We start from the raw sequence: 17632 nt of genomic DNA, 5'->3' as shown, positions 1-17632 counted from the left end.
TCACACTAACATAAACAAAAATAAAAATGAAGCGGTCGATATATAGGAATTGTTTAATTGCGATTGTTCGCTGTTTGTTCACTATATAGTGTCGGCCCATGACTAACGGTCCCTGCGCGTGTAAAAAAAAAAAAATAGTGTTAAAAAACTCCTGCGTTAACGTGGCCTCCGGTAAGCTGGAGCCATTTCTCTCCAGCACTGCTGCACAGTTTTAGTGAGACACAGTCGCGCTATAAACGGCTGGGAGAAGCGACGCCTTACCGTTTTGTGTTGCATCGAAATTCTCCGCTCCAGGAAACAGAAAGCTGCCGGCACTGAGTGGAAGGTTGACGTCGCTTTCACTCCCTGTTTAGATTCGCTAGCCGGGATTTGTCGCGTGGTGAAGCGATAAATAAATCCGTCTCAAATATCCTTCGCAACTGTTGACGCGGGACGATCGCTTAAATTGCCCTTTGCTGTGCGTCTGAGCTCGAAAACGCGTGCACAGAAAAGAGGAGAATCGCCGCCGGCCGAGATTCTTCGCCAGAACCGTTTTTATACCAGTTATTTTTTAAACGCTATTCTTAGCTCAAACCTTCTCAAACAACGAAAAATAGACCGCCTTGTTTAGGAAAAGAATGAAGGAGACAAAAACGGGCTTCTCGAAGGAAAAGGAGTGCAGCGGGGGAAAAAAGCACAGGGTTTCGAAACCCTGCTATCTAATCCTTTTACGATGGCTCCCGACACTCGGGTTTTTCTTTTGGGTTCTAAGATCGTTTTGTCAACATTTCGTTTTTCTCCGTTCTTAAGTTTAGATGCTTTCATGACGGAATCATTGCGTTACAGTTTAATTTATGGAACATGCCCTCGCTCCTGCGTCGTGCTGTAAACAACTGCAAGTAATCTCAGTCCCAGATGCTTGATTTCTTCTCTATGACAAGTAGTTAAGGCGACAACATTCTGTCGTTGGCGCCCAGCTACGGGCGTGAGTACATTTAAAGGCATGAGCATTGGAACCCCCTAGTTAAAACGTCCGTCAGTTGGAAACCTCTGCTGGCCGGTGCCAAAGTGTGCAGAAAGTGAAATGCCCTTCGACAGAAAGTGGGAGAAGGAAAACGAAGAGAACAGGAAGTAACGAGTGGTCTGTGGGAAAGACCTTTCATAAATGTCTCCGACTCATTCGCTACACAAAGAGAATGCTTGGTGCTAACGCTTTATTTTTTCGTACTTCAGCCATATTGATGGCATACAGTGATATTTTTTGTCTTTTTGTACCTCAGAAACGTGTCACTGGGCACCATTTGAAAATAATCAACCGCGTCAACTACAAATAAGAACCATTGATGCGCCTTTCACGCGAAGAGAAAATGTGTGTGTGTGTGTGTGTGTGTGTGTGTGTGTGTGTGTGTGTGTGTGTGTGTGTGTGTCTGTGTCTGTGTCTGTGTGTGTGTGTGTGTGTGTGTGTGTGTGTGTGTGTGTGTGTGTGTGTGTGTGTGTGTGTGTGTGTGTGTGTGTGTGTGTGTGTGTGTGTGTGTGTGTGTGCGTGCGTGCGTGCGTGCGTGCGTGCGTGCGTGCGTGCGTGCGTGCGTGCGTGCGTGCGCGTGTGTGTGTGTGTGTGTGTGTGTGTGTGTGTGTGTGTGTGTGTGTGTGTGTGTGTGTGTGTGTGTGTGTGTGTGTGTGTGTGTGTGTGTGTGTGTGTGTGTGTGTGTGTGTGTGTGTGTGTGTGTGTGTGTGTGTGTGTGTGTGTGTGTGTGTGTGTGTGTGTGTGTGTGTGTGTGTGTGTGTGTGTGTGTGTGTGTGTGTGTGTGTGTGTGTGTGTGTGTGTGTGTGTGTGTGTGTGTGTGTTTGACAGTGGAGATGATGTAAGCGACATTGCGTTGGCTCAAGTTATAATGGATGTTCAGTAACACGAAGATAGCGTGCAAATGCTGAGGCCACATTCGAAACCGTGGTCTCAGCATTCGACACATACTTTTCCCACTCTGATTCGATAGAACCCGATTCTCGCTATGACGCAGTTAGATTCCTCTTATTTTTTTTTCTCTATCTGCGCGGCCTCAGATGCAAGAGTCTAACGCACGCCATTACGCAGTTTGCGGAGAGGCTAGAAATTCAATCTGCGGGCGTTTCAGAACCTCTGATGAAAGCCTTAAATGGACAGAGTGCAGTGGACGTTTACGGGCGTAGTGCCCCTGACTGATGTGTGTGAACACTCCTACGTTGTTGACCTTCAAATGGGCCTCGAGTGAATGTCCTGAGGCTGAATAGATGAAAAACAGAAAATATGCGTCAAATAACAACAATATAAGCGCAACTGTAACGAGAGCTATACAGGTTTTTTAAATCTTGGTATTTTTAAAATTTAGCAAGGGTCATGACTTCGATCAGGTAGTATATTAAATCTGAGGTTTCCTTCTGAGCACTAGTAACAAAGAAATTCCTTCCTGTTAAAAAAAAATGCAGGAGACCCTCCGCAACGCGAATTACTCCTCGGATAAGCGTCACGGGTTTCCGAGACAGCGCCCCCGCATTGTTCCGATTGGACTAAAGTACTCGCGAGAAGCGGCGCAGGCATGGCTGTGAAAGAGGTGGAGTTACCGGCCCCTCTTCGACCTGTGTAGATAAAAACGGTCGGCGACAACGTAATCATCACGAGTATACACTTGAGGCTGCGTATATGTATTCGAGCCGTCCACATTTGAGAACAATTTGACCAATACTAAACGACTACACCAGCCCCCACAAAAGAATGATAGAACGTGAAAAAAAAAAAATAAAAATAAAGAAAGATAGAACGTAAAAACGAGAGAAAGTTGACGAGTTGCTGCCCAACCATAAGCCTTGCTGGTCGCGAATGTTTCCCTCTACACGGGAGGGAGGGAGGGGGTGGGGTCAAGCGCAGGATGGTCGGTTCGCATGCGTCACCGGCCGCCGGCGCCGGAGTGGCGAAGTGTGGCGAACGGTGGTGCGCCTTGGTAGCGTGTATCGATTCCAAACGGAGCTGCGGGCTGTGCGTGTCGAAAGGACATTGTTCGCGTGGCGCCGTGCGCTGCCAATTCGCGCTACACGGAGGGACGTCAGGGACGTTCCGTGCTCGCCATGGGCACTGATCGCTCGCGTGACGCGCTCGGGCTCAGCGAGCACTCGCGCACACGTGCCGCCTTCTCTGTCACCGCTGTCTCTTTTCTTTCTTTACCCAGTACATTCTGGCACATACAGGGCGCGAAAGTGGGGCACCAACAACGAAGAAAACTTTCTGTCCCTAGTGGCGCTTGCTTGCCTTCCTCCCCGGCGGAAGTGGGCTTGGCCGCTAACGCCGTTTTTCTGAGACCCTGTTTTTTTTGTTTTGTTTCAGAATAACTTTCGTGGTTATACTGAGTTCTCTCTAGTGTTGTTTACCGGCAATGAATTTTATGCAGCAGCACTAATAAACGCCATCAAAGCGACATAATGCGCTGTGGCTAGCGCAGTAGAAAAGACTTAGTGACCGCACTTTGGTGTCATTCAGTTCGAGTATATTTAGCTGCCCACGAGGAAGGGCTAACAACACCGAGGTGAGCATGGCAGCACAGAGGCACGCGATGACAGTCGAGCAAGCGGCAGCAGTCACGAACAAAGCAGGAACAAAGTTTTTGTCACCTGAGATGAGTTGACGTTCTTAAAGAAGTGAACTCTGGCCTTTTCTTGAGCAAATTAAAAAGCAAAAAATAAAATAAAAGATCTAGCTCAGGTTCTATTCTTATTTCTAATAATATTCTTAAAATATTTTTAATAATACGCTCTAGGGGGCTAGTTGGTGCATGATTTCAAGAAAACACAGTGCGCAAACCAGACGACACGTAGGGAAGAAAGACGAACCCAGTAATGAAAATATTCACTCGCTAATCTGTAATTTGACCATTTACAAGGGAGCAGTATCTATATGACGGGGCCATGGCTTACAAATAGCTTTTCTCGCGCAGCTCTTTCTTACTAAAGGCCAAGATGTCGCGTTCGCATTATTTCTTGCTGTACGACCAACGGCGCGCAGTCGTCACGCCATTCACGATTACTTATTTGTAAACGATGTGATGTACCTTTCCAAAGGCGTAGCAAAGGCCTCAAATATGTTTTTTTTTCTCGATAAACCTCACATCACTGGCAGCCACCCTTAACGTATCATGCTTTGAGCTAATGTTTTTTTTACTCAGCAGCCAAGGCTTCCGATTGAACCATAATAATATCACTGATGCGAGGTTTTTAAGCAGCTACATATTAGAAGAAAAAAAAAAAAGATGCAGAAATTTATGCACACAGCAACTTCACTGAGAAGAATGTGTACGTGATAAATTCGAAGCCGCCGACTGCACCGTTCTTTGAGATCTCTTGTCTTGTCCCGCTATTTAACGTTCCCAATTTAATGACACTTGTATGTTCAGTAATGCTCGCGTAGTCTTTTCACGAAATATTCCAGCGCAACTGTCGGCTACTCGCAATTCAGCAAGGGTTCTTTGAAAAAAAAAAAAAGAAAAAACGAAACGAAAACAGTCTATTTACATTTTAACTGAACTACTGTGAGCGCCACGGAAAGAAAATTAAGCAAATACCCTTTCTTGTAAGCATTCGTTTTCTCCTTGCAAGCGCAGAAACTTAGTGCGTATATTTTAACACCACGTCCTTATATATTTTGTTATTCTGAACCCATGATCGATCAGTCAGAAAGCACCAACCTACACGTACTCACAAGTGTAAGCCACCTTGACTCACTTGTGCCGTCACTGGTGTTCAATTGGGAAATTTCATCTGTTTCTAGGATTCTCAGAAATAACTATAGGTTGGAAGGGAAGTTCTAGCCGATTTTAGAGTATTTTAAAACGACGAATCGTTTTACTTTTCTAAATTGACGAAACTATCCCGCCGCTGGAGGTTAAAGGAGCTTGAAATGAGGATTTTTGTTTTGTGTAACTGAAACAATTTTCGTTTACAGTATGAAACATAATTGCGTGTTGTTACAGTTTTAGAAAACAAAAGTGAACTTAGTAAATGTATGTGTCTCATATGAATGGCACGTGCTGCGCTCACCTCGTGCAGCTTCTTGGCCGTGTCGTGAATGGATATGATGTGCGTGATGTTGTTGGCCTGGAGCTGCTCGGGGTCCTTGGAGTCTCGGAAGTTGCCGATGTACACCCCCGGCAGCACCTGCACGATCAGGTAGGCGCGCTTATTTCTCCCCGCACTACCCGACCGCGGTGCTAAAAAAAAAAACAAAAACAAACTTTGTGTGCGCCTTGTTACGTCAGGTCGGTTTGTATTGCCCCACGCCTGCAATTTTCAAATGTCGAAGCGCGGGACAGTCACGATGCCCCGCTTGTTTAGCGTCTTGCTGCGGCTCGCACGAATCTGTATTACGTGTGCACGAACGCCTACAAGCCGCTTTCTATATCTTGCCCCTGCCGCTGCATTTTGCGAACTACGAGAATATATATATATATATATATATATATATATATATATATATATATATATATATATATATATATATATATATATATATATATATATGTATATATATATACCATAACAGGATCATCGCGACAGTCGGTATATTGCTTACGCGCGGCCCTCCATTCCTGAAGCAGAACCAGACGCCTTGAGATATATTCACCCGGACCACCGTAATGCGATGGCTATATTTCTTCGGTTCCACTACGTTCTTATCATCTACCACACCCTCTTGCCGCTCGATGAAAGGGAGCTGACAGAGCTCTATGCAATACCCGAGAGCGAGGAGAGATAGAATCAATATGGAGTTATTATTCGGCCCTGAAAAAGTTGTTTTTGAATCGATAAAAACCTGGCAGGCGCACTGTGACAGTTCTTTTCCTGCAGGTTTATTCTGCTCTCAATGTCTGTCGTGCTAAGCAGTGGCATGGCTAAAACACTTTATCTTCAATTCTTTTGCGAGTGTCCCAGCGTGGTTTCTGTGCACCATGCTCATCTAAGATTTTGGCGACAGTGTGGGCGTGGCGTTGCTTGAGTGAATGGCGAAGGAATAAATGAATGCGAAAAAATTGTATATAAAGTTGGAACTGCATCGTTATAGCGTTCAAGTCCGGATTTTTATTTTGTAAAAAAAAAAAAAAAATCACGTATCAAAGGAAATTTATGGCGTAACACGGACGCTATCAACGCGGCAATTCAAAAACTAATTGAATGTCTAAGTTACGGCTCCAGAAAGGTTAAAAGTGCCGTTTTCGTTGGTATAATATACCAATTTCTTTTTGTTGTTGTCCTATTTCATTCTTAGCGATCGCCACGCCGGCTGGCTGATGCTGACTATAGCGGGTCCTGACGCGACCTCAGGTGGCGCAGTAGAGCGAAAAGAATAAAAATGAGACGTAAATTCAAGTTAGATCGTAAACTCTGCAACATTGCTGCTTTCGTCTTTTCAAAGATGCGTAGGCTTTAGTTGAGGTTTTATTAATAATTTGCGGAAATCGAGAACTCTAATGAAAGCAGAGCATCGATCCGCTTAACGTTTCCACATTGCCTTGCAGCTTAGCAAAAGCTGCGTTGGCGTAGCTGCACAGGTAATGTGAAAAGTGCGCATAAAAAAGAAAAAAAGTAGGCATAAAGTATGCCTAAAAATCATGTCAGTGTTTACAACCAAATTAGATGACAAATATAAACGTTCAGAAACAATGGCTTCTGAACACTTACGTCAACAGAGCTGGAAATCACAGGTCCTCTTCTTTTTTTATTTTCTTTTCGTGTACGAGCTTCTTCCCCTTCCCCCATCCCAAGCAACTTGCGCATATTACTACCAGCTCCGCAGATGCCCTTTTTTTTTTTGAGAATCTATTGAATTAAACTCTAATGGTTATTCCTGCTGTCGGTAAGATCATGCAGGTATGACATATGGGCACCAGAGTGTGTCGGAGAGCTCACCTTGTTCATGCCATTACCCATGTTGTTTGGTGCAAGGCCTTCCGAGGCTTCATGGTGCAGGGGTTCTCAGCTGTGGCCCGCTTCAGTGCGAGCGGACTCCCCCGGGGGAGTGGCCAGGGTCTGCGTTAAGAACGTAAGATCGCCATAAGGTTTGAGCGCGCCCGACGAACTCTCTTTTCAACACAGAAGGCTTACAGCAGGAAGTGAGCGAAGGAGAAAGCTTTCGAATCAAAGCCAGACGTATCTTTCGTGCTTTTAAAAACTTCCATCATGCTAATTGGATTCGGGGAAGAGGTGCACATGAATAAAAGGAATAAAGTGTACAGGCAAAAATCAAAAGAAAAAAAATCGAAACATTAAAAATGGTGGCCACGAAGTGCGTCACTGGAACGGCTTGTATATTGGCGCGGAAAGAGTAGGGAAGTCTTTCCCTGACGACAACGTTTTGAAGAAAATAAAAAGCCAAAAGCTTGCCATTGCTGCAAAGAATGGGCAAGAAATCCAACACGCTGGCCAGTGTGTTAAAGGCACTTGAGCGTACTGTTTTGAAATGGTAATCGGCTGTTCATCTATGCACGACACGCATTGCAGCAAAATTTGCTATGCTGTTTAAATGGGCCACATTTGACGGAGCATGAACGGGTTGTTTGTGCTATGTATTAGATGGAACTGTTTTTGAATATCGCACGAAGATTGGGTCGGGGATAAAAAAGTTCACATTTGACGAGGAGGCAGGTACGTGAGAGAACGCATATTTCAGATGGGGTTTACAAATGTCGAATAAACGCTTCGCTGACACGTTGAACTCTCCAGGCCTTTATAAGCTCTTTTCTGGACGGTATAGAAGCGTTTTATTATGTGAATATTCTGCGAAAGGTTTCTTAGTAGAGAGAAAAAATGTTTAGGAGATTCCTATTCTGCAGCCTTTCGTGGGCCCTCCCGTCAGGTTGTAACGCTCGCCTTCCCAAGCTTGTGCGGATAGGTGCGAAGACTTGAAAAAAAAAAAAAAAAAGAGATAGAAGTAATGGACGGAAAGGCTCTCGTTATGTTCTTGTAGCGCACAGCGACACTGTAAAGCAGCGGCGTTCCCAGCCGGTGAAATAGTGAATGACGGGGCTCTGCTGGGATGGCGGCTGATAGGAAGGCTGGCAGAATAGTGGATGATATAGGTTGAACTGCTTGTGTTCGGCGCGCACGCACGGCACGGGCTGTTCTTTTTGAGAAGCCTGCCACGGCTGGTCGTTTTGTTCTGGTGCTCCGTTGCGAGCCCGTAAATTCCCTACATTCTCATACGGATTCTTCGCAAGTTCTTTTTGTGTGGTTCAAACCTGCGATCACGGATCAGGCTGAAGCTATGAGGTAGATGCAGACAGTATGCCAAATTTTGGTGCAGCCTTATGACGATTATTCATATCACTGCATGATCGAGCGTTGCAGGTTTGTTTTGAGGGGGCCCTGGACATATTGCGGACGTCTGGGCGGCTCTTGAGGTGCATTTCCAGGGCGCACGAGCACCAGCATATATCTCGCAGCGCACAGGACCGGTAAAACGCTGAGGAATGCATAGACACTTGGGTAGGCCTTTCTAACCTAGCACATTACTCCATCACAGCACAATTTGACAAGCCAGCCGCACTCGCTTTTGCAAAGGTCGCGAATACGTAGGGAAATTCAGAAATAAAAGAGCGAAGAACCTCACTAATGGAGATAAAATGAAAGACTTACTTCTTATCTGGTGTGCGCCATGCTCACATATGTATCGCAGGCGCTTTTTGCCTGAGCAGCGACAAGGCGGACTTGTATTCCATTTGGTACCGAGTAGGAGTACGCGCTCGAGGCCCGGCCGCCCTGCCTGTTGTAGCCAGCACACATGCAGTTGCTAGGCCGGGTAGCTTGGCTGCGCTGCTGAGCTCTCGTGCAAGGATTGCTGCGGCTAGCGCGTGTCTCGAGCTCCTGCCAGTGTTTGTCTGGCTGGAATGAAACCTGTCCCGTGTGCATCTCAACAGTGCCAGCCGACTCAGCAATAAAAGCAGACAATCTGCTTCAGGCCACAGTGGCCGTAAGGATGCTCTCCTTGGTGAAATAGGTGACAAGGAAGCTGCTCTTGGGCAGACGTCACGAAAGCTAAGACATAAAATTGGGTTAAATTCCTACAGGCTGCTTCCGGGCTGCCAAAAAGACGTCGCGCGGGAGCCCTAGCCCATCTGTTCTTTAAATAAACTTCGGTGGATGATGACTGTAGTTCATGGCTTCTACGCTGGCATCCAAGTGCTCCGTGGTATGTCTTCTTTTTTTCTCAGCCTTTCGCTGGAAGCTGTCCTGCGATGCAATCTGCGGGAGCCTGAGCAACCGCAGACTGTTTTTAGCAGCTACCGCTAGACCAGCACGAAGCGGGACTGGCGGCTGTGGTGCACTGGGCAGCTGGTTCAGAGCAGAGCACAAAGGAGGTAGCTTTATGAGCTTCAATGGTGACATCGGTAAGAAACGTGAGAAAATAACGCGAACTCATGGCGACGTAATATACCGCAAATTATCAAACGTTCAGTGATCTAGCGACTTACTTTTGAATCTCACATGCCTCCGTTGATGTGCCGTCTGTGAAAATTTCAGAGCAGTGTTTTATAATTAATCATACCAAGTTTTTACGGTCTCCCAGCTAACGTTCTGAGCTGTTAGGCAACAGTCAGGAGCAATAAAACGATTCGAGGAAGCAATACGGATATTTCATTTTGAGGGTTGAATAATACGGTCTTGCTGGGAAATACGAATTGAAGAACACAGTCTCCAAGTGGCTTGTTGGTCTTCTCTTAATTCACCGAGAATACAAAATACTATATGTAACCTGTTCACCACTTCTTGCAACTCCAACATTCGATGTGCCAGTCAGTTTTTACGTCAGGGACAAATATAGGTTAATTACACAAACTACCTGGCATTCATCCTCATCATAATCATCAGCCTGGCTATACCCACCGCAGGGCGAAGGCCTCTCCCATATTTCTCCAATTAACCCGGTTCTGTGCTAGCTGCATCCACTTGACCCCTGCGAACTTCTTAACCTCATCCGCCCACCCAACTTTCTGCCGCCCCCTGCTAGCTTTCCTTCCCTTGGAATTCAGTTTGTTACCCTAAGCGACCATCGGTTATCCTCTCGTCGCACTACATGTCCTGCCCATGTCGATTTCTTCTTCTTAATTTCCACTAGAATGTTGGTAACTTGAATTATTTCTCTGACCCACTCTGCACGCTACCTATCTCTTAATGTTACCCTTTAGCACTTTCTTTCACTCTTTGTTTATACTTCTTTCTTTCTTTCTTTCTTTCTTTCTTTCTTTCTTTCTTTCTTTCTTTCTTTCTTTCTTTCTTTCTTTCTTTCTTTCTTTCTTTCTTTCTTTCTTTCTTTCTTTCTTTCTTTCTTTCTTTCTTTGTTTCTTTGTTTGTTTCTTTCTTTCTTTCTTTCTTTCTTTCTTTCTTTCTTTCTTTCTTTCTTTCTTTCTTTCTTTCTTTCTTTCTTTCTTTCTTTCTTTCTTTCTTTCTTTCTTTCTTTCTTTCTTTCTTTCTTTCTTTGCCCAGCGGTTGGGTTTCATGCAGTTGCATTTCCTGTGACTATCTGACTTTACACAGGCCGACAAAAGCTGGTGCGTTAAGTGAGGTTTGTGGCTTTGAATAAAGAATTATATTTCTTTTATATATGAAAGAACTAATAATTTTGGCTGCCGGTAGCGTTACACCAAGACCCAATCAAATCATAGGAGTAAAACGGTCGAACTGGTAAGACGTTGCACCGATGGGAAATTAAAAAAAGTGAAATGTCGCAGATTATGGCTTACACTCGCAGACAGTTCTTGAGATGTACAGGCTAAAATAGAGACGCAGCGTATGTTTAGATGAAGTTTCGGTATTCGCGGATCCTACATTTTACGTAAACGCTTCCTAAGATGAGCAAGAGTAAAAAAAAGTTCCAAATCGCAGCGGGAAAAGAAGCGGGTCAAAGGGCGGGAAACCGAAGGGTACGGGCAAGTACTGAGAAGCAGCTTGTTCTTGTTCCCTCCCAGACTAAACTAATTACAATGGTGCGTGCTGCGACTGACCCGGTTCCGCTGCTTTGAGCAAGCAGCCTTTTAAGTTTGCTTTTGTCCACGACAAGGAAGACAAATTAACGCAAGGAGGGGGAACACTGGGGGAAGAGAGCTATTGTAGCGAAGCAGTGCTTTTCATTATTTCCGCCGCGAGTTGCGGTCAGACATCTCTCGAGAGGCCGTGCCTTTTGGCGAACAAGGAGTCACTACCCGAGAGATTGCGCCACCAGGAGAGCGCCGCGTTCCTTCTCGTCGTTTGGCGCAATGCCTCGGAATCCGCGGCGCCAGCCGCGTTGGTAGACGCAGAACACATCCGTCCATAGCCCGACTGTCTTGCACGACCATTGTTCACGCGCATCCGTTCTGTTCTTACGTCAGAGGGACTTCATAGCGCGGCAGTGGGAAATTACAGTTGTATAAGGTGGTTCACATCCAAGAACCTCACTAGTTTGAGTCTGCATTCGCCACAGAATTGTGTATAGCTTTCTGTGCAGGTTGCATAGGCAATACACGACACTATACGCAGTATTAACGCAGGTGAAAAAATTCAGACATGTAAGACACACACAAACAAAACTGGTCAAGTTTGTATTAGTCAATATATCTTCAAATCTGCCTTGCACATTTAATATATCTCTCAGTTTTAATGTTTTTTTATAAAGACATGCAGTAGTTAAATCAAGCTCATCATCAAAAATTATGATCGCAATAAGCTTAATAATTGCCACCTAGTCTCAATCTTAGCCGTATTTTGAAATTTTTTCTTCTGATACGCTTTGAGTCTGACTTTGGAAGATACAACTTAAAAACTGTTGCACAATATAAATTTCGCTCCACACAACTCGCTTTTGGATCAGAAGGAATGCATATTAAGAAATATGAGAATGAGAAATTTTATGTTAGGCCTATTTACTTTCTTTACCGAAGCTTTTCATTGCTTGAACCGAAGTGTAGCTCTTGAGAAAATAACATGCGGCGTAGACTGGGCGAAGAAGTTTGAAGATGGGGCCGCAAGGCGTGAAAGAGTATGTTTTCACGTCATCTCTGCCGCAGTCGGTGCCCCGCAGCCACGCACACCTTTTCAAGACCATGGCAAGCGATCGATGCCTGTTTTACGTCCACCACGGACGCTCGCAATAAGCCCAGCCAGCAACCGCGCAGGGGACTGGAACCTAGAGCTGCTGGCGCCTGTCGTCGTCGTATGTATTTTCCATGTGCATCCCATTACGGCTCCCATTCGTAGACACCGATTGATTGGCTCCGCGCAAATGGGGCCCACGCGCGTAGCTTTGTCGTCCCGGAATCACTTCACCGAGACAAAGCAGACAGTGTGCGAGCATGCAAATGAGGACATGTCACGCGGACTGCGTGCGTGGAGATCATGCAGATGGAATAGCGTTCTAGCGTAGCGAACTAGCGTAAAGCCCTTAAGCAATCAAATACCCGGCGAAGAGTGCTTTTTAACGCTAAATTAGTACTACCCAAATTTCGAAAAAAAAAAAAAACGCTGTTTGTCGGCGTCGGCGGCGTTGACCGTTTTTGAACCCTCGCGGCGTTAAAAAATCACGAGAACACTGGCAGGCTTTGATGCGAGAGCGTTAGTAACGCCACGTTGAAAAAAAAAAAAATTGCCCGTCGTCATCGGGGCCCATCGTTGAAGTCTCGCAGCATCCAAAAAATTATGATCATGCCTATGGCAGGTAGTAGCTGGCAGGTGACACGGTCGGGCACTGATAGGTGGCAGGTGCAAAGGCACGCCGGCGCTCATTTCTCTTCTGCTCACGGAAGTCGCCGGACGTGTGACTGGTTGCAGGGTTGGGCGCAGTCACGAAAACAGATGCATGGTCGAGTTAGAAGAAGCTGACAACTGAGGCAGGTCCTTTCATATGACCGCGTGACATGAAAATCGGACACGCGAAACCCTTGCAGCTCCCGTTTGAGGCCTCGCCGCAAATAAATGATTCAGAAACGAGCATTGGTGTCTCTGTCAATTCTTTACATATGGGATACCTTAATCATGTAGCATGGTGTAGAAAAGTAACCATCTCGCGTATATGCCTCATGAATCTCATTGATCCTCTGCGAGCATTTATTTTTCTTTAGGACATAAAACTTGGCGAAAGTCAGCGGTGGTGAAGGTATACAATTGTGCAGTCATTATCAGCGCCATCAGCGTAACCACATCAGTTTCAGGAAAAATGCCTCTCCCACGTCCCTCCAATTCTAGTCATGTGCCAGTTGCGATCCCCGTACTCACGTAGACTTCCCAGTTCAATACGGCCAGCTCATCCTCCGACGCTCCCTGCTATGCTCGTCCTGTAATTGACTCTTCACTGCATGACCTGGCCATCTAATTTCGTCTGCTTAGTTTCGACTGGGATATTGTTGATTCGCTCATGTTCTCTGGTGCATTCTGCTATACTCCTGTCTCTTAACGTTACACCTGTTATTTTCCTTTCCATAGCACTCTCTGCTACCCCCAGTTGAAATTCAACCCTTTTCGTTAGCTTCCACGTTCCTGTCCCATAGGTAAGTAGAAGTAATATACAACTGCTTACATACAGATGTGTAAGGAGCGAACTATCGCCTTCTAACACTTTTCACGCGTTGCCTGATCGAAACTGCAAGGTATGATATGTGCACGCTGCTAGTGGACGCTAGCCGGTTTACTCAAAGCCAAAGAAAGTTTCTTCATACCCGATAGCGAACGCATGAATTCTATTAAAAAGAATATCGAGTCCTCTTTATTTATGTCGGCACCTGTAATTGCTCTTGAGGGATACATTGGTAAACTGTTGTTTACAACAGAGTACTACCTGCAAAATACGTTCGAGGCCAATTTTATTTTCTTAGTTATTTCACATTCGCGGTCTGATTCCGTGGTCACTGCCTGCCTTTGTGTATGCATGGTATGGTATATAAGATTTACCGTTCCAAAGCGAGATCGGCTATCAGGGGCGCTGTAGTATAGGGCTCCGGTCATCACACGTTTTTTCCTCTCTAAAGTTCGCTAATATCGCATAGCGCACAGCTGCCTTGCGTTTCACCTTCGTTGCCGCAGCTGTGATCGAACCCGCTTCCTCGGGCTCAGCAGTCGAGCGCCGTAGCCACTCAGCCACCGCGGCGGAGACTGAGTAGACGTATATTGATCCAATGCTCCGCTGCCCACCGTAAACTGTCGTTCCCTACCGAGACTGTTGAACACTGCTTTAGACTTTTTCGTAAAAGCTTTTACACTCACCGTCAGCTTTGTCTATCTAGGTCCTCGATCATGTTTCGAAACTCGGCCCCTGAGTTGCTTGGCAAACCCGCAGATAGCTTTGTTTTCAGTTTTGTATAATTTTATTATCTCAACCTCTTGTAACTATCCTGTATGCGCCCCTCCCTTCTGTAACACACACCTGTACCCTGCAGGTATAATAAATAAATAAATAAATAAATAAATAAATAAATAAATAAATAAATAAATAAATAAATAAATAAATAAATAAATAAATAAATAAATAAATAAATAAATAAATAAATAAATAAATAAATAAATAAATAAATAAATAAATAAATAAATAAATAAATAACAAATTGTGCATTCCCGACACATTCTTCCTTTGTCCCCAATGCTTCCCAATCAAGTTTTTTTTTTTAATACATCCTGAAAACGCGCTGCAAATAGCACTGCAGAGATGTCTCCATGCCAGACACCTATACCTGGTTGGTAGTTTATCATTTTGCTTGTGAAGCACTCTGGTGACTGTGAAATCACTATCGATATTTCCCAGTACCTTTGCCTCTTCTACATCCTAGTTACTCAATACCCGGGTGACTGCTGAGGTCTCTACAGAATCAAAAGTGATCTGTAAAGGTTATATATCCAGCCTTAATGTTGCGTAAACAGCTCATGAAATGACAAGTGCTTTTTTGTGTCTCCGTTCTGTTTGTAATGTCCTTGAATGATAATATTCTCATGGTCTTAGGCTTGGAAAAAGAAACGGACAAAGTGTGTTCCAACGCTGAGCGCTCATTGTTTGGCTCCTTCGCTGTATCTCTCTGTACATATATTTAATCATCTTTTGTAAATATCTAGTTCGTACCAACTCACCCAAATTTCAGTTTTACTCAATATATTACACAAGTCGGCTATATTCTGCGCACTTCTCTACCTTCATCGATGGTGCTAATATAGTCTACTGTCGAACTGCCTTTTCGAAAGCCAGAACAGGTATTTAATTCCGCTGAAATCTAATATGTATCTAATTTGACTACCGACGACCTTAGTAACATGTAAACAACGAATAGTATAAGCTTATCTGCCTGTAATTTTTCGACTCTTTGAAATTAGCATCCTTGTGAAATAAGGTAACGTTAAAGTTTTTCCAAGATATTGGTACCCAGGTCTTGAGGCACTGCGTACAGAGGGTGAAAAGTTTTTCTCGCACAATATCCCCACCATTCTTCAAAAAAAAACCCTCAGGTACCTGATCCTCACCAATGACTATTTTGGCTCCTGTACAGATCTTAGTGGATTATTCATTTATTTCAGCTATCTTATGTATATGGTATTGGCATTGCCCTTCTTGTCAATAAAGGCGTACAACCGATTTTCGCCAGTGACTGATTTTCTCTTCCTTTCTTTAAAACCACTCCACCGCGGTGGTGCAGTGGTTAGGGCACTTGACTACTAAGTCGGGAGACCAGGATTTGATCCCGGCCGCGGCCCCTGCATTTCGATGAAAGCGACACGTGGGGTGCCCGTGTACTCTGCAACGTGAGTGCACGCTAAACAATCCCAGGTGGCACAAATTACCGGAGTCCTAGACTACAGCATCCTTCATAGCCTCCATTCATCGTTTCAAGACTTTAAAGCACACAATTTACAATGCTCTTTGTTTCTTGTTTTCAGAGGCTTCTGATTTCCCTTTTCCTTTATGCTGTGATAGTTGCCGTTTATGGTCACATTAGTTCAAGACTTATTCAAGTGAAGCATTTTCGAAGGCTTTTCAAGGCTTCCTATCGAACTGAGAAAAGAACTTTGCAAAATAATCTGCCACCGTATGCTCTGAATTCTACCTAGCGAAGTTCAATTTTAACCGGTAATTGCATACCGCAGTTGCCGCTTCTCGTCGACAGCGACAGTTAGCACTGTACAGTGGCTGTAACTGCCCCCCCCCCCCCCCCCCCCAATCCTCTATAATAAAACTGTAAAGAAAACGTCATCGGGTGCCAAGTCGCGTTGTAAATTGTGGGCTTTAATTTCGGAGTGCACAGTGCCGGCAGCAGCCAGATATGCCCTTTGAGCTTATGCGCGCTGTTTTCAGCGTGTAACAGCCGCACCTTAGGTGTGCAACCAGCCCAGTAAATGCTACCAGCGCTGATAATTTGCCGAAGATTGCCGTGGAGGAGGCGTGAAAAAATGACTGCTGCAGTAGAGCTCTCCATACCAGTAACATCTGTAAGCGCACTGTAGCAATACAACCGAGGCCACTTAAAGACAATCGGATCAGTATGCATCCTAAAGCATGTTTAACGTAACGCGGGCGACATCCTTTGAATGACAAGGAAGAGTGACTGGTCAAGCTACGCTGCGGAGATCGGTTCTCCGACTGTGAACTTTGAACGCTCCTTAGAACTAAGGCGCCTTGCCCCCATTCCAAAAGAGGGCCCCAAACCATGGCGCTACAGGCTATAGGCACGCCTGCCATGGAACAATATCTCTGTGCGAATCGAATGCCAGAGAACAATGAGAATATCACTTGGAGTTCTTGCTTCGGTCTATTATTCATATAACCTATTTTTGTCTTGATGCTTGTCTATACGCATACCGCTTTTGTTAACCAGCCGAAACCTAACAGCAAATGGTTCGGATCTTGTCAGGCGGTCATCTCTGAACTTATTCGCGAGGTAAGCAGCTTTCCGTTCGGAGTTAATGGAAAAGATCATCATCATCAGCTGGACTATGCCCACTGCAGGGGTGAAGGTCTCTCCCATACTCTTTCAATTAACCCTGTCCTGTGCTAGCTGCATCGAGTTGACCCTTGCGAAGTTCTTAACCTCATCCGCCCATGTAATTTACTGCCGCCCCCTGCTACGCTTTCCTTTCCTTGGAATCAAGTTTGTTACCCTCATCAACCATCGGTTACCCTCTTTTCGCGCTACATGTCCTGCCCATGCCCATTTTGTCTTCTTAATTTTCACTAGAATGTCAGTAACTTGAGTTATTTCTCTGACCCACTCTGCAAGCTTACTGTCTCCTAACGTTACACCTGTCATTTTCCGTTCCATAGCTCTCTGCGTTGTCTTCAACTTAAGTAGAAGCATTTTCGCTAGCTTCCACGTTTCAACCCCATAGGTGATTTCATGAAAGATGCGACTGTTATATACTTTCCTCTCGAGCGATGCCGGTCAGCTGCTAGACGTAATCTGCGCATATTTGCTAAATGCTCTCCATCATAATCTTATTCTCATAGTTACTTACCTTTCATAATCCAGATCGGCGGTTACTACCTGTCCTAAACTCGCCTACCACTTCCGGTGATTCGCTACCTATTGAAAACTGCTGTTCCTTCCCAAGGCTGTTGAACATTTATTTATTTATTTATTTATTTATTTATTTATTTATTTATTTATTTATTTATTTATTTATTTATTTATTT

This window comes from Amblyomma maculatum, chromosome 1 (genome assembly GCF_055883805.1).
Source record: "Amblyomma maculatum isolate TAMU_Amacu chromosome 1, ASM5588380v1, whole genome shotgun sequence".
In the NCBI taxonomy this organism is placed as follows: domain Eukaryota; kingdom Metazoa; phylum Arthropoda; class Arachnida; order Ixodida; family Ixodidae; genus Amblyomma; species Amblyomma maculatum.
The sequence above is the reverse complement of the archived record's forward strand: the minus strand, read 5'-3'. Positions refer to the sequence as shown.